This window comes from Perognathus longimembris, chromosome 5, assembly GCF_023159225.1.
Source record: "Perognathus longimembris pacificus isolate PPM17 chromosome 5, ASM2315922v1, whole genome shotgun sequence".
NCBI lineage: Eukaryota > Metazoa > Chordata > Mammalia > Rodentia > Heteromyidae > Perognathus > Perognathus longimembris.
In genome coordinates, this window is record NC_063165.1 from 33,303,011 (window position 1) to 33,326,956 (window position 23,946).

A 23,946-nucleotide genomic window follows, 5' to 3' on the forward strand; every position below is an offset into this window, starting at 1 on the left:
GCATCTCAGTCATTATTATCTCAATCAACTTAGTTTTCACAATGATATTCCGTATCCGATTTTCATCACTATGTGCAGTGTGCTATTGAAAAGGCCAGGTGTCTTTCATGAAGCAAAAGAGGACATTGATAAAAGTGCAGATGAGCTCCCGATTCTGAGACCTCAGGCCTTATTTCTTACTTTATGTTTTTTTTTCCCCTAGACTTGCAGGCTTTCCCTCATCAGAATGATGAAGGTTCACTTCACACATGCCACTCAACATTTCTGTACTGCATTAAATAGAAGATCAAAAGAAGGTGGGGGGGGGAAAGGAGGAGGGGGAGTGAAATGAAAATTGAAAGAGACATAGCTGGAAAGAATTGGAGGTCTATAAAAGATGTGCTCAAGTTTCATGTTGGTGATGATAAGCTTTGTAAAACCTTTGGAGATGCTTGGAAGCATTTGCTTGTCTAAAATTCAGCATTTTCTTTCCCCTATAAAGACTTTTCACAATGAGCAACTCTTCTCTCACTTGAAGGTTGGGATCTTCTCTGGAAAAGTTTGGTCAGGCCAGGCATTTGAACACTGTCACAGGCAGCGGACTTGACCCATGGAGGACAGCTGACTCCACAGAGCCAAGGAATTGGGTAAGTGCCCAGAGCCAGGGCTAACTAAAGTGGCTGCAAAGGCTGCCTTTTTATGTAAGCATGGAAGGCTCATTTTTTTTTTTAACTTAATGTCTTATTTAATCACATAAGGTAACCTTCAGTAAAACTCTTTTAAATGCTGTGGTTCCAGTAAGGGTTGAACTCACAAGCATCTTAAAAACAGTAAAAAGATATGAGAATACCTTCTTGTATTTGGGGTCAGAAAGGAAGAAGCAAGATTTGATTTTTGTGAATTCCAATCCATCCTAATTATCCTGATAAGATTTGGAGAAAAAGATTGGCTCTTTCCACAGATCCTTTAATTTTGAGGTGAGAGCTTGGATCAGAAGTTGTGTATTTCCAATATAAACCCACTGTCCTTTGGCAGTCAGCTACTGCCCAATGATGTTCTATTAATGGAAGCAAACAATTTATACCAATGATTTCTTATTAGGGTTCCACCGCACCAGAACGCTGGCTGGATAGGGGTGGCATCATCTCTAATTACAAAGATGATACGATAATTGAAAATAATGATGGCCTGATTTTCTTTTTAAATGAAAATTATTTTAGTGATTAGCCTCGCATTGACCTAGAATCTCACATTGCCTGGGAGAAGTCATCCATGAGTGAGAGGAAACATTATGATTCACATTTCTTGGGTGATCTCTATAAGGCTTCTTCCATTCCTGTGATTCTTTCTCTTTTGTCTTTGATAAAACTAGTTGTTTACTGGTGCTGGCGGCTTCACTTTTTAGGTTCATGTATTTGAAACAATAATTTTTTTGGTCCTTACGATTGCCATACTATTTATTCATTTTTTTTAGTACTTTATTTTTTTCTGAATAATTACTTATTCATTGTCAAAGTGATGAGTTTCTAAATTTCCTTAATATTCTCCTTAAGGGTCAAAGAGAAACAACTCTGAAATGTTGGTTAAAATAAAAAATTTTAGCAATAATTTGTTGAGTTTAAACACCTAGTGTTTCCCTTAATATGTCTCTATTATTTCAGCCTTTCAGTCCCTACTTCCTTAACTAATGTGACATATTTCAGAGCATTCATTTAAACTATCATTCCTACTACAAAGTTTATGTGTCCTAAAGTGGCTTTTAACAATTTTTATCTACTATTATACCACTTAGGTTAGTATAGAGACCTACAAATATGTCATATGTTCTTTTATTTCAGAGGTGTTCAGAAATAACATTAAAATAGCATATAGTCATCATTATTTTTCATAGCTTCAATTAGATTATGTGGTAACAGAATCATAGCTCATATTGCAGCAAATCTACACCCTTTTAAGACACATAAAACTTTATTTGTTCCCCTTAAGGAAGGCTGGTATTGGTATAGAATTAATAAATAATAGTATTTTCCTTCTAGAAAATTATATTTTAAAAGATATATTTTGACTCAATTGAGTCAAAAGCAAATATCAAGACAATAATCTATTCAGTTATAGCATCAAGCACTAAGTTATTGAAGACATGTTTTTGTAGCCCTTTGGATAGCTTAAAAAACAATCAAGTTTATTAGTAAACAATGATAATCCTTTTTGTCATGTAAGCAGCTGTTTGTAAGATTAGTTTGCAAGAAATTCATTTTTTGGTTAACTTATTATGAAACTTATACTTTGTTTTCCCACAAACTGGAGTATAAAGTGGATCAAGACTATAAATTAAGCTTGATTTGGTTTCTTTATTTTCTCTTCATTACAAAATGGTGCAGCTGGAAACCAGGCATACTAGTTTACCAAGCATGATAAAGTAAAACAGCCTGAAATTTAAAGACTCGGTATAGTATAGATTAAAGTGATCTTAGTGGAAAATAGGATTTTCAAACTCTTTAGCTATCAGTGGTGAAGTATAGAAAGGCACAACTTTAAAAAAACAAAAAACACCAGCCAATTGATTCTATTGGATGAGTGAACATCTAGGAATTATTTTATTGTTAATGATCATTGATATTTCCCAAAGCTTTCAGAACTATACATTAATAAGGTAACAATAAAAAGATGATCCCAAGATTTACGTGTTATATTTTTATAATCAAATACTAATCATCAAAACTTTCAAGATCATCCAACTTTCCTTTGTAGAGTCAGATAGTAAAAATTTTATTCTTTGCAGATCTCTGTAACAATCACTCAGATCTACCACTGCAGCTCCAAAACACACACAGAAAATACATAACAAACAACCTCTGTTGCAATATTTACTTATAAGTATCAAACTTGGAAATTCATATTTTTTTTCTTTCTTGCCATTCCTGGGTTGTAAATGCAGGGCCTGGGCTCTGTCCCTGAGCCCCTCTGTGCTCAAGGCTAGCACTCTACCACTAGAGCCACAGCACTACTTCTGGCTTTTTCTGAGCTGTTTATTGGAGATTGTCATGGATTATGGGGCTGGGAATATGGCCTAGAGGCAAGAGTGCTTGCCTCGTATACATGAAGCCCTGGGTTTGATTTCTCAGCACCACATATATAGAAAGTGTCCAGAAGTGGTGGTGTTGTGTCTCAAGTGGCAGAGTGCCAGCAGTGAGCAAAAAGAAGCCAGGGACAGCACTCAGGCCCTAAGTTCAAGGCCCAGGACTGGCAAAAAAAAAAAAAAAAAAAAAAAAGGATTGTCACAGACTTTCCTGCTCAGGCTGGCTTTGAACAGTGATCCTCAGATCTCAGCCTCCAGAATAACTAGGATTACAAGTGTGAGCCACTGGTGCCTGGCTTAATTTTTACTTTTAAAAGAAAATGTTACATTTCTTTTGAGTTTTTCCAAGCATTTAAAATATGTGAAAATGACTCAACTTACGAACCATGCGAAAAACAGGTGTTGAGCAAGATTTGGTTTGTAAGCTGTAATTTACTGGTCCTATATTATTAATAGTCTAGAACTCACAACATGACATAATACAATACAGAGAATATAGAAAACATATAGAAAATATAAAAATGTAAAATTAGGTACAGGGATCCTTGTGGATTTTTCTTGAAAAAATAACAAAAAAATTAAAATTAAAGAACCAAACTATAAACAAACACCTCAGAACAGCTAAATTAGATTAATATGATATTTTTGCTATTTCTATTGCTGTATGTGAAAAATCCAGTTGCAAAGTACAAAACATATTTTTGCTTCAATGAAAACAGAGTTGAGGGCAAATGAAAATTTCAATGATTTTGTTTGTAGTGTTAAACTTCTCCATAAAATGAGGCTAAACGGAACCCCTTTTCTATGAAATTGCATCATCCAGAAGAAAAAGAAAGAATGAAGACCATTTATTTTCGTATTAAAATGTAGAGCCTGTTATTTATTCAAATATGCTCATGTGAAAAATATTCAGAGTTCATATGACTGTTCCTTAGCTGGACATTTCCAGTACATGATATAATATAAATCTTTACATTGCATGCATTACACTTCCTAATGAAATCATTTTTTAAAAGAAAACAGAATATCAGGAATTGGAACTAATTTATGCTAGCCTTTCTTTTCATTGCAAGTGAAATTTACCATAATTTGGGCATAATAAGCTGTAAGTGCATAATTTAGAGCATCCTTAAGGTTTTATAGATTTGAAATCATTATTAATAAAATAAACACATTTTTAAGTCTTAGGTGACTTTAGACTCACATACTAGAGTTCTGACACATCAACTCTAAGTAGAAATTTATTTTATATAAGCACTTAAAGTAGAAGTACAGCACTGTATTTTTTGTTGCTAAAATTCTATACTTTATCAATTCTATTGAAATGTGCCATTACTGGTAATGAAGTGAAAGGAGACTTCACAAGAAAATGTATGATTTGAGTTTGAATTTTTGTAGCTGGCAAAAACTGAAAATTATCGAAGTGACAATTTTCCAGAAAGGGGAACAATTTCAAACTACATAATAATACTAGTGAGACATTTCTTCCTTAACAAATGGAGTCTGAGTTGGGTACTAGTTAGTCAGGAGGTTAAGATCTAAGGATCAATGTTCATTGCCAGCTCAGGCAGACAAATGCATTGGACTTTTTATCTCCACTAATCAGCAAAGAGGTGTTTTTCAAGTGGTAAAGTGCCAGCCTTGAGCAAAAAAGCTACTCTAGAGTCCAAGGCCCTGAGTTCAAGCCCCAGTATCAGCATTTAAAAAATAGAGGTAAGCCAGCCTCTGGTGACTCATACCTTAATCCTAGCCACTCAGGAGACTGAGATCTGAGGATAGAAGTTCGAAGCCAGGCTGGGCAGAAAAGTCCCCATGAGACTTTCCATTTAACTACTCAATAACTGGAAGTGCCCTGTGGCTAAGTGGTAGAGCACTAGCTTTGAGCACAAAGAGGCTGAGATAGTGCTCAGGTCCCACAGCCCATAATCAATCAATCAATCAAGCAATCAATCAATAATAAAGGTAGTAACCAACTAAATCAAGAACATTTTTAATTCATAGATTTATACATAGAAATATAATTTCAGGTCAATTTCTATATCTGAAATTGCATATTTGTAGTAAACGCATATAAAATCAGTATAAAGAATTTATAGTGATGGGTGAGCTGATTTTATTTTGATTGGTTGATGTTTAAATGAAATTGAAAACTTTAATTTCATTAGTGATGGAATAGCTAAACACTAGAACATGTTGATCAGGATTGTGTGTTTACTCATTTAATTTCCCACCTATGACAGTGCAGTGCTTCCACTCTGATAATAAGTTAATCATTCATTAACAAATACTCTTTATATAAAAATTATTGTAATGATGATGTACAGTTACTCAAATTGGGTAATGAGTACATTTTCTTTCGAAGTGTGTCGCATACTTCTTGAAAATCCACAGCACATCTAGAATTCTGCTACATTCTAAAGATAATGATGTATGGGGAATTCTATTCTCATGAAGCTTAACTTTTAACAGGGGAGAAGAAAGGTGTATATTTAAGCCAACATGAATGATTTTCCTCCTCTGGCAGACATTTGGCAGTAACTCCAGCCAGTAACTCCATGATTGGGTGGGGGTTCTCCACGATATTCTGAGCAGAAGACAAGGATGCTGTTAAGAATATAACAAAAAAGAATTATCTGGAAGAAATCTCAATTGTGCCAATTTGGAGACATTTTGATTTAAGTGTGGATTTTTCTGTTGTTATAGAGTGCTACCCAGACTCTGTTGGGAATATAGGCAAGGAAGTGGTCAATACTGTAAGAAGAGTTGTCTCCATGGAGAATAGTCTTAAAGGAGGAGGTCTGTGTAAGTAGGCTCTTGAAAAGCTTAAGAGAGATATGTTCCTGTGGAGAGGGTCAGAAAGCTCTACTTTCCAGACGAAGGTAGTGAAGTGAGTGAAAGCACAATTATGTGAGATAACCTTTTATCTTTTTGGACTGTAAAAACTTGAAGATGGGTATGGAGGAATAGAAATTCAATTGGGCGTGCAGAAATTGTTTCTTCCATGATATACCATTGGGGCTTTTTTTTTTTTTTCTTGAATGATGTTGGAAAATAATTTGATTCAAACAGGGACAAGCTACAATCAGGAAATTTATGGGATTTATTAACCTTGGTGTGAAGTGTCACTATTATAAAGAAAAGCAAAATCCTATATCATTATGTCTGGGAAAGGCCAAGGGAGGGGTTTAGTGAGTGTGTTTCTCCCAGAGGGAAAGAGCATTCCTACTTGTTTTCCTGTAAATACTTTGATTTTGACTCAGTAACTTTCACTTTCTTTGTCATAACTACCTCAAAAGAATAAAACATCTATTTTCAGTAGTTTCAGAAATGAGGTTTTTTGTTTTTTTTTGGTTTACTGGATCCAATGCTACTCAGTTGTGGCATTGTCATTTGTTAGAAGTTCTTTTTTCAGATTCTAGCCATGATGGGAAAAATAAAATATGTTTAGCAATTAAAAAAAATGACAATAATTTTTTTTTCAGTTACAGCAAAAGCCTTGTTTCTCTATGTCAGTGATTCTCAGCTCTGGAAACTTGTTAGGCTCACTGTGGGAGATAGGTTGCAATCTGTACTTCTGAGAATGCCTCAGGTAATTTGAATTTGCATCAGGGTGCTGACCCTTACATTATCCTAGCGCAGGGGATTCTCTTGTGGATAGAGAATATTAATCTTCCATTTTGTTTGGCTTTGTAATGATTTGTTTTTAAATTTTCTCCAATTAAAAATTAAATCCATTTCCATTAAAAATTAAAATCCATTTGCATTTTTTGAGCATGTACAAATTTTCAAAGGGTAGGATTTTTTTTTCTTTCTGACAGCAGTACAGGACAAGTGGGAACTCAACTAATTCTTACATAAAATCCACAAGATGGTGAGTCTCATTCAAGCAGCCAAGATAACTAGAGATTTAAACATGGAGTTTTTGAACAGAGACATATTTATATCTTTCAAAGGGGTCTCACTTTGTGCTTCTGGATGATTCAAGAGGTGAGTGAGCATAATATAAGGAAGGGCAGATTGGGAGTTTGTCTTCTTATAGCTCTTTCTGTTCTTTAGTCCCAGATACCGTACCAAAATGGGGGGATTTATATATTGATATTAACTCATCCTTCAAAAAGTAATCAAAGATGTCAACCCTAATCCTAAGGAAGTGAAAGGGAATATCAAAATCAAGAGACAAAGGAAAAAAAGACAAACAATTCAAAAAGCAATACTTGCAAAACCATTTGGTGTAAACCAACTGAACAACTCATGGGGAAAGAGGGAGAAGAGGAAGGGAGAAGGGGGAATGAAGGAGGCGGTAACAAACAGTACAAGAAATGTACCCAAGGCCGAACATATGAAACTGTAACTTCTCTGTACATCACTTTGACAATAAATAAGAAAAAAAAGAAGAAACAGATAAAAGAAGGGTCAGTCTTTATTGCCTCTAAATTTATTATCACATTATACCAGTGAACAATTGTTATAAATTATCATTTTCCCTCTCTTCTTTTGAATGTATTTCCCTTTGCATTTGTTCTCTGCCACCAGAATTATTTTTTTCTCAAAAAACTTTCTAGATCCTTTTTCTCTTTCAGTTCATAAGCACATGTCAAATATCTGTTCCCTCTACTTCCTTACTGAATATTTATAACAAACCTCCTCCCAGACATGAACAAGTAAATAATGAATCACATTCTACAATCTAACTTTGAGTCAAAACTCAGAACTTGGGAAATATACTTTCTCATAATATTGGTCTTATGGGCAGTTCAGTATCAGAATTCTAACTTATCATTGCTTATGTTTTCTGCCAGGCTTTTGTGGGTGGAGCTTTTCTACCCATGGGAACCATGTTTTACTTGTTTTAAAGAAACTTTTGAACTATCATCTGTACTACATTAAAAGTATACATATATATCATGCTAATATTTTTCATTACCTACCATTTCTTTCCATACTAGTTCTTCCCATTTTTTATATCTTATTTCATAAAAATAATGTTCTTGACTGGCTAGCGAAAATTCTAGCCCAATATTTATTGCAAAATATTGTTGCACTCTAAACCTATGATTTCCAGCAAGGCTTCTGGAACATCTTCCCACTGGAGTCAATAAAATCTTCAGAGCAGTGTGTGGATAATTTGAAAACAACAACAACAACAAGCAGCATACTTTGTTCTATTCCTTTGGTTTTCTTTAATGAAGATGATTAATTTAGAATTTCAAATATCACATTTAGTTGAAGAAAGGGAGAGCATCCTATATTTTTCAAAGTCTGAATTCTAACTCTTCATCGTCTCACTTATATTTTATTATTTTCAGGGGTCTGTCCAATGGAAGGACCAAACTAAACACTCGCTGCTATTCATTTGACAATAATCTATTGCCAGGTGAAAACTTTCGTGGTGTAAATTTTTGCATAGATGATTTTTGTAATGATGAGCCTCGGTTTCATACTGTTATTTTTGTCCTTGTTGTTGTTATGATACTGGAGTCGAATTTAGGGCCTCAAATTTGATAGATACGTGCTAAATCACTGAGCTATACCTGTAGTACCTTTTTTTTTGCTTATTAATTCTAAAATAAGGTCTTACTTCCTACCTGGATGCTTGCCTGAAGTATAATCTGCCTATTTTAGACTTGCATAATTGCTGGAATGACAGACAAATGCTACTATGTCCATATTGCCTCCCTTGAGATGGATCCGTGTGAACTTTTTTCCCTTGGATAGTCTGGAGCCACGGTCATCCCAATCTCAACTTCCCATGTCGTTTAGGATGACAAGCACTCCACTGCATTCCACCGTGGGATGAGAAGGAGGAGTATCATGACCTTTTCCACCTAGATTCCTCTCCAACCAGGATCCTCCCATTCTCAGCCTCCCAAGTAGCTAGAATTATAGGTGTGGGGTACCAATATCCAGCTTATGCTATTCTTGATGGAATATTTGCCAAACTATTGGGAAATGGACTCTTTTAATGAGGTGGGATCTCCATGTCTGTGAGGATTTATGTTCAAATTTGCCAAAGGCCATGAATTACTATTTAAGATTCAGCTTCTCTGCAATAAAACTGTGGCTCACAGCCATTTCTAGGGCTTACTTAGTGCTTTAAAGAACATTGTGGGCAATGCGTTGGAAGTTGTGTTCAGAGTGATGTCTTAGATGCCCATCTCTTGTTAGTGCACGACTATGTCTTTGTGATTATTATGATGATTTCATCTATATTCAAAAGCTCCTATGCTATCTCTTGTATTTATTTATTTAGGCAGTAATGGCGTTTGAACTCAGACTCATATTTGCTTAGTTGCTGCCCTTGTACTTAAGCCATTCCCCCAACTTTTCTTTCTTTTTTTTTGTTTGTTTTTTCAAATTTTAATTATCAAACTGATGTACAGAGAGGTTACAGTTTCATACGTTAGGCATTGGATACATTTCTTGTACTGTTTGTTACCTTGTCCCTCATGTCCCTCTCCCTCCCCCCCTTTCCCTCCCCCCCCCCCAGGTGTTCAGTTCACTTATACCAAACAGTTTTGCAAGTATTGCTTTTGTAGTTGTTTCTCTTTTTTTACCCTGTGTCTCTCAAATTTGGTATTCCCTTTGAATTTCCTACTTCCAATACCAGTAAACATGGTTTCCAATATACTCAGATAAGATTACAGAGATAGTGTAGGTACAACCACAGGAAAGTGTTACAAGAACATCATCAATAATAGAAACTACACATACACATAGGACATTGAAAGTAGTTACAACTGTGATATAACAATTGTTTCCATAACATGGAGTTCATTTCACTTAGCATCATCTTATGTGTTCATAAGGGTATAGCTATTGGACCTTGTGATGCTCTGCTATGACTTGCCTAAACCTGTACTAATTATTCCCAATAAGGGAGGCCATAGAGTCCATGTTTCTTTGGGTCTGGCTCACTTTACTTAGTATAATTTTTTCCAAGTCCTTCCATTTCCTTACAAATGGGGCAATGTCATTCTTTCTGATAGAGGCATAAAATTCCATTGTGTATATGTACCACATTTTCCTGATCCATTCGTCTATGGAGGGGCATCTGGGTTGGTTCCAGATTCTCGCTATGACAAATTGTGCTGCGATGAACATTGTTGTGCTGGTGGCATTACTGTGATTTTGTTTGTGGGCTTTTGGATAGATACCCAACAGTGTGGCTGCTGGGTCATAGGGGAGTTCTATATTGAGCCTTCTGAGGAATCTCCATACTGCTTGCCAGAGTGGCTGAAGCAGTTTACATTCCGACCAACAATGAAGTAGGGTTCCCTTTTGGCCACATCCCCTCCAACAATTGTTATTATTAGTTTTCTTGATATATGACATTCTTGCTGGGGTGAGATGGAATCTCAATGTTGTTTTGATTTGCATTTCCTTTATGGCCAGTGATGTAGAGCATTTTTTCATATGTCTATTGGCCATTCTCATTTCCTCATCAGAGAAGTTTCTTTGTAAGTCTTTAGCCCACTTGGTGAGGGGGCTATTGGTTCTTTGTGGTTTTGTTTTGGAAGAAGGTAATTTTTTTAGTTCTGCATATATTTTAGAGATGAGGCCTTTGTCTTTTTTTTTTTTTTTTTTTTTTGGCCAGTCCTGGGCCTTGGACTCAGGGCCTGAGCACTGTCCCTGGCTTCTTCCCGCTCAAGGCTAGCACTCTGCCACTTGAGCCACAGCGCCGCTTCTGGCCGTTTTCTGTATATGTGGTGCTGGGGAATCGAACCTAGGGCCTCGTGTATCCGAGGCAGGCACTCTTGCCACTAGGCTATATCCCCAGCCCCTTGTCTTTTTTTTTTTTTTGAGAATCCTTTTATTTATTCAGTTGTCCTTTGAAATTTTCTGAAATTGATAATCCAATTCTTTTTTTTTCAAATTTTTATTATCAAACTTATGTACAGAGAGGTTACAGTTTCATACATTAGGCATTGGATACATTTCTTGTACTGTTTGTCACCCTGTCCCTCATACCCCCCTCCCTTCTCCCCCTTTCCCTTCCCCCGCTTTCACCAAACAGTTTTGCAAGTATTGCTTTTGTAGTTGTCTTTTTTTTACCCTGGATACATTTCTTGTACTGTTTGTTACCTTGTCCCTCATCCAACTTTTCTTTTTCTTTCTTTCTTTTTTTTTTTTAATTGGTTATTGTGGAGACTGTTACATAGACTTTTCTGCTCAGGCTGATCCTGCAGATTTCAGTCTCCCGAGTAGCTAGGATATGAAGCCAAAATGCCCTGCCAATAAGCCATCAGTATAAGAAAAAATTCTTCACAGCTCTGATTCTCCAAAAATCTTGACACCATGTTGATTTTGGTCCGGCTAATACATCTTATTTATTTTTTTTGTTTTTAAACTAGATCAATTAGTTAAGGATGAAATGTCTTTTTGTCAAGTTCTACAATCTAGTTAGTCATTAACAAGGAACTTTAAGAAAAGTGAAAGGAGTATTAGTCACCTATAGATACCCTGTTCTTTAATTGTTGTTATTGATAAATTTCAGACATGAAATTGAAATCTTTTAATCATTCATATTTCTTTTAATCATTCATATTTTGTAACTTGCTGATACACAAACTTTTTTTTTTTTGCCAGTCCTGAGGCTATTCAGGGCCTGAGCTCTGTCCCTGCCTTCTTTTTACTCAAGGCTAGCACATTACCTCTTGAATCAGAGTGCCACTCCAGCTTTTTCTGTGTATGTGGTACTGAGGAATTGAACCCAGGGCTTCATGCATGCTAGGGAGGCACTCTACCACTGAGCCACATTCCCAGTTCCCAAACATTTATTTTTGATGAGCCATTTTAAAACAGAAGTACTGTTACAACATAAAACTCAGAAGTAATGCTCAGTTATTTCCTTGAGTAAAGATCTGAGATAATGATCATCTCAGGTAAAAAGTTATAAGATAGGAACAATATAATGCTAATGAAGAGGCCTAAGCATGAGGCTTTGAATTTTAGGCTCTCTATGATTCCAACATTGATTCTAGATAACGCTTCTGCATGTGTATGGTACTCGATCCAAATGGCTAAAAGTTTTGTGGATCTAATTTAATTATAGTAAAAAAGTACCATATTGGGTGAATATAATTGTGTTGTTAGCAAACAACTCCATTAAAGATAATTAAAATTATTTCAGGAACTGTTTTTAGCTATGATCTCTTTTCTTACTTGTTGCAAGTAATAAAATCATGCAAATATCTAGGAAAAACATTGATCCATGTGTCTTTGATTTCTACTCCTACAAAACAAAAGTGACTTTGTTTCCCTCAATTCATTATTCTTCAGAGAAATTTCACAAAGATTACTATTACATCATCTGAAAACGATCAACTAATAATTTCAAAATTCCAGACTCTATTTTATGAAAATAACATTCACACCTTAATAGACAAATAAAAGCAGGCATGAGTCCCTACAAAAAAGCAGGATGGCTGGGAATATGGCCTACTGGCAAGAGTGCTTGCCTCCTGTACATGAAGCCCTGGGTTCAATTCCCCAGCACTACATATGCAAAAAATGGCCAGAAGTGGTGCTGTGGCTCAAGTGACAGAGTGCTAGCCTTGAGCAAAAAGAAGCCAGGGACAGGGCCTGAGGCCCTGAGGCCCTGAGTCCAAGGCCCAGGACTCGCAAAAAAAAAAAAAAAAAAAAAGGAGGTTAAAAAAGCAGGATTAAAAACATATTTTAGAATAAAGAATTTGTATAAATTAGCAGCTCATTTTATTTTATGATTATTGGTTCTTCTAGGCCTTTAATGAAAAATTAATTTGCTCAGAGAAATAAAATTATAAAACTAATAGTCAATGATTTTCAATGATCTTTTCCACATTATTTTCCTTTTACTTCCTTTTTTTTGTCCATCGAAGACAAAATCAAGTTGTTCCAACATAGGAGGGGTAATGTTTACCTTTATCAGTGTGAGAACTGCCTGTGAAGTCACTTCTTGAGAGTTTTTCTTATAATGAGAAGAGGTCATGAGAGTGTTCTAGGTGCATCATTTATCACTTCATCAATTTTCATGCAAGGAGCAAGAAGGCAGTAGATGGCAAAGCTTGCCTTTTGATAAGGGACATCAGTAATTTCTGAAAAAAGGCTTTGAAAATTTAGCATTTCTTTTTCTTACTATGGCTATAGAATCAATCTCATAGGCTTTTAAAAATAGCTGAATATCATCATTGTCATTCTGCATTCTGGTGTTTATTTCATATATAGAGTAGCTGAACTGTAGCCCACCAATTACATGGATTCTCTCAGGGCATGAAGCTAATTAGTGACAGAATAACAGAACCCAAACTCAGTGTAATGCTTGTTCTGTCTTGTTAGTGCATGCAACACATATACCAAATTCTGTGAAATAGGGGCTGAGAATGTGGCTTAATGGTAGAGTGCTTGCCTAGCATACATGAAGCCCTAGGTTCAATTCCTTAGCACCACATAAACAGAAAAAGCTGGAAGTGTCACTGTGGCTCAAGAGGTAGAGTGCTAGCCTTGAGCAAAAAGAAGCTAGTAACAGTGCTCAGACCCTGAGTCCAAGCCCTAGGACTGTCAAAAAAAATTCTGTGAAATACACAAATAATATGAAAACCTCAAATCTCAGGCTCTAGGAGGAAGTTGCTAGAGCCTCAGGCCACAGTTTATAATGTGAAGGCAATTGTTTTTCTAGGACAAATGTCAGTACTTCTAGGACATAAAGATAGTCCTTGAAATTCACTTCTAGGCGTTTTTAATGTTGTTCACAAAATTAGCAACATTAAATGAAGAAGTGCTTAAAATAGCTATTTAATATTTTAAACTATTCTAGAGGTAGAAAAACATATACTTCATTTAGTGAAGTTACATTACACTAGCATTGGTTGTCAACCAATTTAATTATATTTTTAGGGGGAGAAAGGAACTACAATCAGTACAAACAACATAATAGTAGTCCTGTTACTATGTTCAACAAGTCACACTTCTCTATAAATATGTAGACAATAGCAATCTGATTTAATTTTTACTGGGCCCAGTTCCCATACAACTCTGATAAATAATCATATCTGGCATGTTTTTAATTTTAAATTTAATATGTTCTGAAGCAAAAGTAATGACATATTTTGTGCTTATTAGGAAGCTATTTTGAAGTGTGTGTGTGTGTGTGTGTGTGTGTGTGTGTGTGTGCCAGTCCTGGGGCTTGAAATCAGGACCTGGGCACTCTCCCTCAGCATCTTTCTAGTCAAGAACAGCACTCTACCAGCTGAACCACAGCTCTACTTCTGGCCTTTTAGGTAGTTTATTAGGCCTAAGAGTGTCATGTGTACTTTCCTGCCTGTACCCAGTTTTCCAAAGTATTTTTGATGCCTTACATTAAATTATTGGAAAATATATGTGAAAGTTTCTAAGGAACAATATTCAATTAAAATTATATATCTCCATATCTAAGTACTTCTCCAGATTTTAATTTCAAATTTTGACTTTTAAATAATTTTGCCATCATTTTAGTCTTCTCTGAGTAATAAGTGCTCTTACATGCAAAAATAGTTAATTGACATACTGAAGAGGATATCCAGTATATTGTTTTATTTTTATCCAATATATTGTTTTAAAGAGGATGCTCAATGTTTGAAGAAATTTAATTGCCTATTATAACATCAAGTATGCCAAACATTTAACAAATGATGAACTATTTTTACACTTAAATTTATTAAGTCTCAAATATCTCCATAATATTTACAATCTTCATGACATTTCAATTTTATATAAAAAGTATAAAAGTTTTACTCAGTTAAATATTTTAATCAAAATAGAAAAGTAACTTATTTAAATGGTCACATTTAAACTACTGAAAATCAACATACATAGATTCTATTTTTTAAAAATTTTTATTATCAAACTTATGTACAGAGAGGTTACAGTTTCATACATTAAGCATTGGATACATTTCTTGTACTGTTTGTTACCTTGTCCCTCATACACCTTTCCCCCCTTCCCCCTTCCCCTTTCCTCCCCTGAAGTGTTCAGTTCACTTACACCAAACAGTTTTGCAAGTATTGCTTTTGTAGTTGTTTGTCTTTTTTTTACCCTGTTTCTCTCAATTTTGGTATTCCCTTTCAATTTCTAGTTCCAATACCAGTATACACGGTTTCCAATATACTCAGATAAGATTACAGAGATAGTGTAGGTACAACCACAGGAAGGTGATACAAGAACATCATCAATAATAGAAGCTACAGATACACATGGGACGTTGAAAGTAGTTACAACTGTGATATAACAATTGTCTCCATAACATGGAGTTCATTTCACTTAGCATCATCTTAGGTGTTCATAAGGGTATATCTATTGGTCCTTGTGATGTTCTGCTATGACTTGCCTAAACCTGTACTAATTATTCCCAATAAGGGAGACCAGAGAGTCCATGTTTCTTTGGGTCTGGATCACTTCACTTAGTATAATTTTTTCCAAGTCCTTCCATTTCCTTACAAATGGGACAATGTCATTCTTTCTGATAGAGGCATAAAATTCCATTGTGTATATGTACCACATTTTCCTGATCCATTTGTCTACTGAGGGGCATCTGGGTTGGTTCCAGATTCTCGCTATGACAAATTGTGCTGCGATGAACATTGTTGTGCTGGTGGCATTACCATACATAGATTCTTTAGCACAAAAATTTTTCTCTAGCTTTTGATTTGCTTAAAGCCTTTTACATTTACATATTTCAGAAGCTAAGTGGTGCTAACCCACTGGAAAAGTATTTATCATCTATGCTGAACATGATTACTTAGAATGTAAAGAATTTGTCTGCAACAGCTAAGATATAAACAATGCTTTTCATAATCTATACAAGTATTGCATATTATTAAAGTTGTTTTCACAGTTGCATAGTCCACTTAACTCATATCACATAATCCATATATTTGGCATCCTTTAAGAATAAAGTTATGGGGGCTGGGGATATAGCCTAGTGGCAAGAGTGCCTGCCTTGGATACACTAGGCCCTAGGTTCGATTCCCCAGCACCACATATACAGAAAACGGCCAGAAGCGGCGCTGTGGCTCAAGTGGCAGAGTGCTAGCCTTGAGTGGGAAGAAGCCAGGGACAGTGCTCAGGCCCTGAGTCCAAGGCCCAGGACTGGCCAAAAAAAAAAAAAAAAAAAAAAAAGAATAAAGTTATGTATTATCCACTTTTTCTCTCTGCAACCCCAAACTTGTGGTGTTTAACATTTATTTGATTATATCTTTCATTTCTTGATTTTTTTTTTTTTTTTGCCAGTCCTGGGGCTTGGACTCAGGGCCTGGACACGGTCCCTGAGCTTCTTTTTCTCAAGGCTAGCACTCTACCACTTGAGCCACAGCACCACTTCCAGCTATTTCTATGTAGGTGGTACTGAGGAATTGAATCAAGGGCTTCATGCATGCAAGGCAAGCACTCTACCACTAAGTCACATCCCCAGCCCATATTTCTTGATTCTTAAGATAGTTGAATGACTTTTATCCAATTTTAAGCATTTTTAATTTTGATAGAATTTTGCATTTGCTCATATTCCTTTTTATCCAAAAAGACTCTAGATTTCTTATGGATGAAAAAATGAGATTTGCTATTAGTAGTTTTTGGTATTAGAAGAGATTGAAGGGATAAACACACAATTCAAAACTGTAACCTTTGATTTTGGTTGTGCTATATATTTTCCACTTTTTTATTTTGAAAAAAGTTATGAAGTGTGTTTTTTGAAGAATTAGAGAATTTTTAATATGAAATTTGTATTGGCTATTATTATGGATTCATTATAAGTTTCTTGAAATTGACAATTATATTGTGACTATGTGGAGAAAATCTTTACTCTTATGGGATGTAAAGTATTAATTATGCAAATGTCTATAAGTTATTTTCAAGTGATTCAATATCCCCCACAAAATGGATGGATGGGATTTTAAAAAATGATTAGAAAAATAATTTGCATGTCTCAAAGCTTTATTGAGCATCTGATGGCTTTAGCTTCTAAAAACATATCTTTGATAATTCAGATCTCATCTTCAAAAACTGTGATCTCATTGTGGGAAGGAAAACTTCCTATATAAAATTCCATGAGATTACATTTATCTGAATTAGGGAAGGGAAGGGGAACGTCAAAATCGTGAGACAAAGGATAAAGGACAAACCACACACACAAAAAGGGCAAACCAATGCAACAGTGATATTCACAAGACAATATGTTGGAAATTAACTGTACAACTGGGGGCCCTTTGGGAGAGGAAGGTGAGAGAAAAATGAGGGAAGAGGTAAAAAATATGACAAGAAATGTACTCACTACCTTCACTAACTTACCTCTTTAGCTGTAACCCTTTGTACATCATGTTGACAATAAAATTAAAATTAAAAAAATCCTAAGTGAATATGTACATTTCTGTATGTTTTATGTTTAAAATTAGCTAATGTCTTGAAAATACCTAACCAATGTTTGTAGTATTTCTGTTTATGAAAAGTCAATTCCACGAGTCTGCTATATTGCCCCTGGTAGGAAATATTTAGAACTGAGCAAATAACTTTGGTTTATATTTAGTTTCTTCGGTAATAGGATCATTGACATTTTTCTTATCCCACTTTCATCTTCTCATGATTCTAATGGGGAAAGGGAGGGAAGGGAGACAGTAGAGTCGGATTTAGAGACACAGGCTCTGGAAGCAAGTTATCTGAGTTCCAATGCTGTCTCTACTACTTCCTAGGTAAGTGATCTAAAACAAATGACTTAATCATCCTTGACTTCAATACCCTGTAATTACCTGTACCCTTCAATTACCTATAAGAAAAGAATCTTTATAATACCTATTTCATGAGGTTTAGTGAGAAATGAACGGTAGTATTACTAAATATAGTAACTTGTACATTGTAATTATTATATTTATGCATTTTTCTAAAAATTTTTAAAACATTTTTATGATCTCTGAGCAGCTGTGTGAATGAGTTGCCAGTTAACAGAGCAGTTATGAATACAATGCATCTTGATCAATGTCATCCCTTTCCAAATTCTCACCAATTCCTTCCCTATCTATCCCTTCCTTCCTTTTCTTAATTTTGCAGGATATAATATTGAGTCCTTCTTTTTTATATATAGAATAAATGCTCTTACTGCATTTTGGATTGGTGAAGGGATTCATTCATTTGTCATTTTGGAGTCCTAATTGGCCTCCATGAAGAATTCTCACCTGTTTCAGTGGGTGTCATTAGTGCCCTTATCATGTGCATAATAGCTGACATTCTCAAAATAGTAGTGATTCATCCCACCCCCAGCCAGTGATTTACACCTTCTAACAATGATTACACAATTGCTTGCTGTGACTCAGGGAACTCTCTAGGGTGATTTTCTCCATTATTTATCAAACTAGTTCCAACTGCTCTTAGAATTCTTATCCACTTTGTCATGTCTCAGAACATCTTCCCTAAGCTCACCCATAAATGAGGCTATACCTTAAGGGTTTCTTTAAGCATTCTTTACTTTCATCAAATATGTTTGTAAGTATATTTTCTGTGGGAGATTGTTAATGATTACCTCCTCCTTTAGTGGATAAACTCTGTGAAATCAAGGATCATGTTTGTTTTGCTTAGTTTTGGACCCCCAGCACTTTGAGACTGGCACTTACAGACTGCTCAAACAATGATGTGTAATAAATAATGAATGAATTGGTGCAGAAATTCAGTCCTGGAGTATGATTAGAAAAGGTCTTTTCTATAAGGCAAGGGTTATTTAAGATATGAAGTTATATTTTCCTTATTCATTATCGTTACCTGGAATATATTTTTGATTACTGGGAAGTGGGTTTATATTCAGTTAGAATATATCAGCATGATGTCCTTTTTTTGACTGATTTCTCCTGTTGTTTCTCCTTGAAAATATTTTGTAAATCATCCTTATTGAAAAGATTTTCCCTTTGGAATAAGCATACTAATAGTATATGTCTAATTAATGAGGGAAAATAAGCCATTAAATACTAAAGTATCATTTTACTACATAATTCATGAAAGGATGAAGAAAGTTAATATACTTAACGTATCTTTAAAACTACTTCAGAACTGTAAAATGTGTAAGTATCCTGAAAAGGAATGAATTTCTAAGGAAAAGCTTTTAACGTGGCTTAGTTCAATTTGTCAGTTCTAGTACTTTCCTTAAACTAAGGTATCAGAATAAATGTTCTCAAGGAAACACCATAGAGCATTTAATCATTAGATTACTTGAGGAAATCCTCAACAGAGAGACAAATAAGGAAGGTGGGCAAAGGGAAATGAATGTACACTCACTCACTCAGTCTGTGTCAGAGAGAACTGGAGTAGGGTTTTTCTCCAAGGAGTAGCCATTAGCATTCATACTTCCTTAGGGTATACGTCAGCATCTTCAGAGCTATAAAATTTCCAAATGCCGCCATGATAACTAAGTATATTTCCTTCTTTGTTTGAGGCATTATTCTGAAATTGCGTGGTGTGTTTTATTCTTTGTTTAGTAAGACAAGGACACTCTACATTAAAGAAAATATATGTACATAATAATGGATATTTCAGATGAAGGCTTATATTTTCATTTGCCTTTTAGTATATAGGCTGTCTCTAATGTTCCAAGAGCAACAAAGAAATAAAGAATATAGAGCAATAGTCTAGACATGCTGTCAAAAAAACCATATTTCCTTTTTAAAGAATTATGATTCCCGGTACTTAAAAAGGCAGTGATTTTAGAGGGGGAGCCAATATATTCTTTTTTTTTTTTTTCCTAGCAGGATAAGTGGCAGGACAATGAGTTTTCCATGCAGTGCTAGAACCTCTTTACCTTCCATCCTGTTATTTGTTTCTAATGCTGGTGAGGGCCTTCATTTCTTCAACTTTGATCTCTTGAAATACATATTTCCTTTTCTCTCTTCTCCTTGGAAGGCTTAGACATGTCATTTAAAGCTTTCTGGGTAGTGACTGATCCTTTCTGAGGTATGAACATGAATGGGTCCTACCAAATGAGGCTGTGTCCCCTGCAGGAACTGCGGTACATGGGTAGCACAGCTTGGTGGCAGATACTGAGGAGGACAGGGAATGAAAAGACTGGGGCATCACGGATGCCAAAGAACATACCGTGTTCGTGAGAATCCATATAATTATGAGCCTGTTCTAAATTTTCATAAAATAAATTTGCATTTAGTACAAAGAATCACAAATCATAGATTGATGATTGTACTTTCAAGGAAATGATGCATGGTTTGAATTTCTTCTTACTAGTAACAATATCATACATACTGGCCTGTAGGAAGACCATACAATTAAGGAAATATAATGCTCTGATAAATTGTTTGAGTCCATTCACCTCTGTAGAAGTTATTCTCAAGAGTAGATAAGGGCACTTTCACGGGTGTTCACTTTTACATTTTTGGTCCGGTCAGGAGTGCTATTTAATGAATTACTTTTGACAGGCACTAAGTGGTCACCTTTGTACATCTGAAAAGGTTAATGCAGGTTTCCAAAGTGCCTAAGTTATTTTGAGAGAATAATTTATATATGGAAAAAAAATACTTTGAGAAAATTAGGAAGTGGCTACAAAGAAAAAGAAATGTTAATTAAAGGTAGATAAACCTGTTTATTTATAACAAAACATTAAAAAATTTATTGTCAAAGTGATGTACAGAGAGGTTACAGTTTCATATGTTAGGCATTGGATACATTTCTTGTACTGTTTGTTACCTCCTCCCTCATTCCCTCCTCCCCCCTTCCCCTTTTCCCTCTCTCTCCATGAGTTGTTCACTTGGTTTACACCAAATGGTTTTGCAAGTATTGCTTTTGGAGTCGTTTGTCTTTTTTTCCTTTGTCTCTTGATTTTGATATTCCCTTTCACATCCCTAGTTCTAATACCAGTATATACAGTATCCATTGTATTCAGATGAGATTCAGTGATAGTGAGGGTATGACCACAGAAAGGGAATACAAGAGGATCATCAACAAAAGAAGCTATGGTTTCACATGGCATATTGAAAGTAATTACAACAATGATATAACACTTGCAAAACTTTTTTTTTAATCTCTGAGATTTACTCATGTGCAGTGAATATATAACTCTGGTAATATCATGGAAGAGTTTGAAGGATTTCTTCCCCATCAACTCAGAATGTCCTATTGTCCATAACACTGATCACAAATAATTTCATTTTGCGCCTATATTTTGGTTCTATCTGATTGCTTTAACTAGGATGTGTGTGCTGTATCTCTATTTTTTCTAATTTTTGTTTTTCAGTTCTTTCTCATAGAACCAAGGACCTGTAAACATTCAATAAGTATTTGATAGGTGAATGAAAAAGAAGCCTGTCTTGATCAAATTTTTCAAGTGAATGACAAATTTCCCTCTGATGGAGTGAGAAATACATCATTTTCTGGAAAGTGTTATCACAGGATAGTTGAGTGATATTCTAGAATCTCTCTGCCTGGGTATAAATACTGCTTCTTACAAAATGGCTGGCTGTTTAGTTGTTACTTAGCATTTAATAGTCTTTGTTTTCTTTTCTCCAGAATAAGGAGAATAAATTACCTGACTCCTTGGCTATGGTTAGAAAATATATACAAAAGAGTTAAAACATTCTGCCACATAGTCAGCCCTTAAAAGTCAGTAGTAATACTGTTATTAAATCAGTTTGTTAAAATAATTATTTTATGCACTCATTGCTAAATGAAACAGAGTTATGGCAATTATGTGGATATTGAGAAATATTTTGCCCCAATCATCTGAATCATGTAGTTCAAAGCATATTTTAAGCATACATTATTAACATAATTTACTTTCTGGAAATTAGTGGGACATTAATTTTATTTATTTAACAAACTCTAATGAAGTCAAACAGAATAGTATAATAATTGCAAAGGTCGAACTTGGTTTTGAATTCTGCACTGTTATTTTCTAGGTCTGTGACCCTGGACAAGTCAATTTAAAACTTTTAAGCTTCAGCTTTCACATTTGTAACATGGATAAAAATTAAATCTATGTTAGTAATTGGGTATTAAATGCAGTAGTCACACAACAAATCTCAACAAGTAGAGCCCTGAAAAGACGGCTTTATAATAATATTGAGAGAGCTGTGGTCCTGGAAGAACTGAAAGAATTGGAGGGTATTTTTCTTAATTTATTCAATCCTAAGCAAACAAATTAAAAATTTCGACCTCAGAAGGGCTTATCATTTTAAAAGGAAATTGTAATGTGACAAATATTGACAAATTTAACAACAAATCATTTAGCATTCAACTTCTTTTGTGCTAATTATAAAACAAAGACATATGAGCCTTGTTTAAGAGATGAGAGTATTTTTCAAATGAATATTTCTGACTTCTTTAAAATTCATCATTCTGCATACAATTCTGTTTTCCCTCCTCTCCCCTCAATTTAAATTTATGATGGTACTAAGTAAGAAGTACAAATCTCTTGAGTGCACATATCTTTAAGGTTATTATTAAAATCTCGATTAATATTTATAATGTTAGCTATGTTCAGCCACCTTGTAAGTCACTATTAACATCCAAGCAGAAGTGTGGGTTGCTGATCTTAGATGTGCTGGAAAAGATGGGAAATGCTTCTGCTGAGATTCTCTAGGAAGCATTTGCTGGAGCCCCAGTGTGACAAGAAATATCTCAGATCATTCCAGAGTAGACTTCACAAATCAATCTATTCCAAGTGTTTCAGTCAGCACATGACTGGAATAAAGATGTGTGAATTTGCATTTTCCCAAAAGCTACTAAAGCCAGGACATCATGTTTTGATGAATGTATAGACTCTTCAGAGTCCCCAAGTCGAAAGCAATTAATGTTATTGTAGAAAAACAAAATTAGGAACTGTGATAAGGTGAGATTTCCCTGCTTGTTAGTATCAGCAAATATTTACTGTTTTATGTGCAGAAGAATTGATGAAGATGGGGTTGGATGGAAAGCTTGCCTGTTAATAGTTCTCTGTTTTGTTTTAGCTTATTGGTGTTATAAAGAGCCTCTAGAAATCTTGGCATTGTGATAAGCACTGCTGACATTGCAGGGATTAAAAATAGGAATATTATCTATAAAACAGATGTGAGTTTATTTCCAAAATTCCATTTTCTGTAACTTAATATTAAAGCACACATCAGTCATTATAAATCAAATAAGGTGATTTAACTAATCAGGGTAATCATTAGCTCTGAATACCTTTGGTTCTCATGATACAAATTTCTGGAGCACAGAGTTGGCCAAAGGAACTCAGGCCTAGTCACTGTCCCTTCCCTTATTGTCCTTTTTTTTTTTTTAAGTTTTCATTATCAAACTGAATTACAGAGAGGTTACAGTTTCATACATTAGGCATTGGATACATTTCTTGTACTGTTTTCCTAGTTTTAATGTCAGTATACATGGTTTCCAATATACTCAGATAAGATACAGAGATAGTGTAGGTACAACCACAGGAAGGTGCTACAAGAAGATCATCAGTAATAGAAGCTACAGTTACACATGGCCCGTTGAAAGCAGTTACAACTGTGATATAACAATCGTTCCCATAACATGGAGTTAATTTCACTAAGCATCATCTTATGTGTTCATAGGGTATAGCTATTGGGTTCTTGTGATCCGCTGACTTGCCTAAACCTGTGCTAATTATTCCCCTATAAGGGAGACCATAGAGTCCATGTTTCTTTTGGTCTGGCTCACTTCACTTAGTATAATTTTTCCAAGTCCATCCATCTCCTTACAAATGGGGCAATGTCATTCTTTCTAATAGAGGCATAAAATTCCATTGTGTGTATGTACCACATTTTCCTGATCCATTCGTCTACTGAGAGGCATCTGGGTTGGTTCCAGATTCTAGCTATGACAAATTGTGCTCTGATGAACATTGTTGTGCTGGTGGCTTTAGTGTGATTTTGTTTGTGGTCTTTTGGATAGATACC

The 23,946-nt window shown here is 35.1% G+C and overlaps 1 protein-coding gene across 1 annotated transcript in view; it reads left to right on the forward strand.

Annotated features, from left to right (window-relative positions):
- The first annotated feature begins 200 nt into the window (after window positions 1-200).
- Zpld1 (zona pellucida like domain containing 1) overlaps window positions 201-23,946 on the forward strand; it is a 67,636-nt gene continuing 43,890 nt past the window's right edge. The window contains exons 1-2 of the mRNA XM_048345980.1: window positions 201-296; window positions 518-626. The gene's annotated coding sequence lies outside the window, so the exon portion shown is untranslated. The remainder of the gene's footprint in view (window positions 297-517; window positions 627-23,946) is intronic.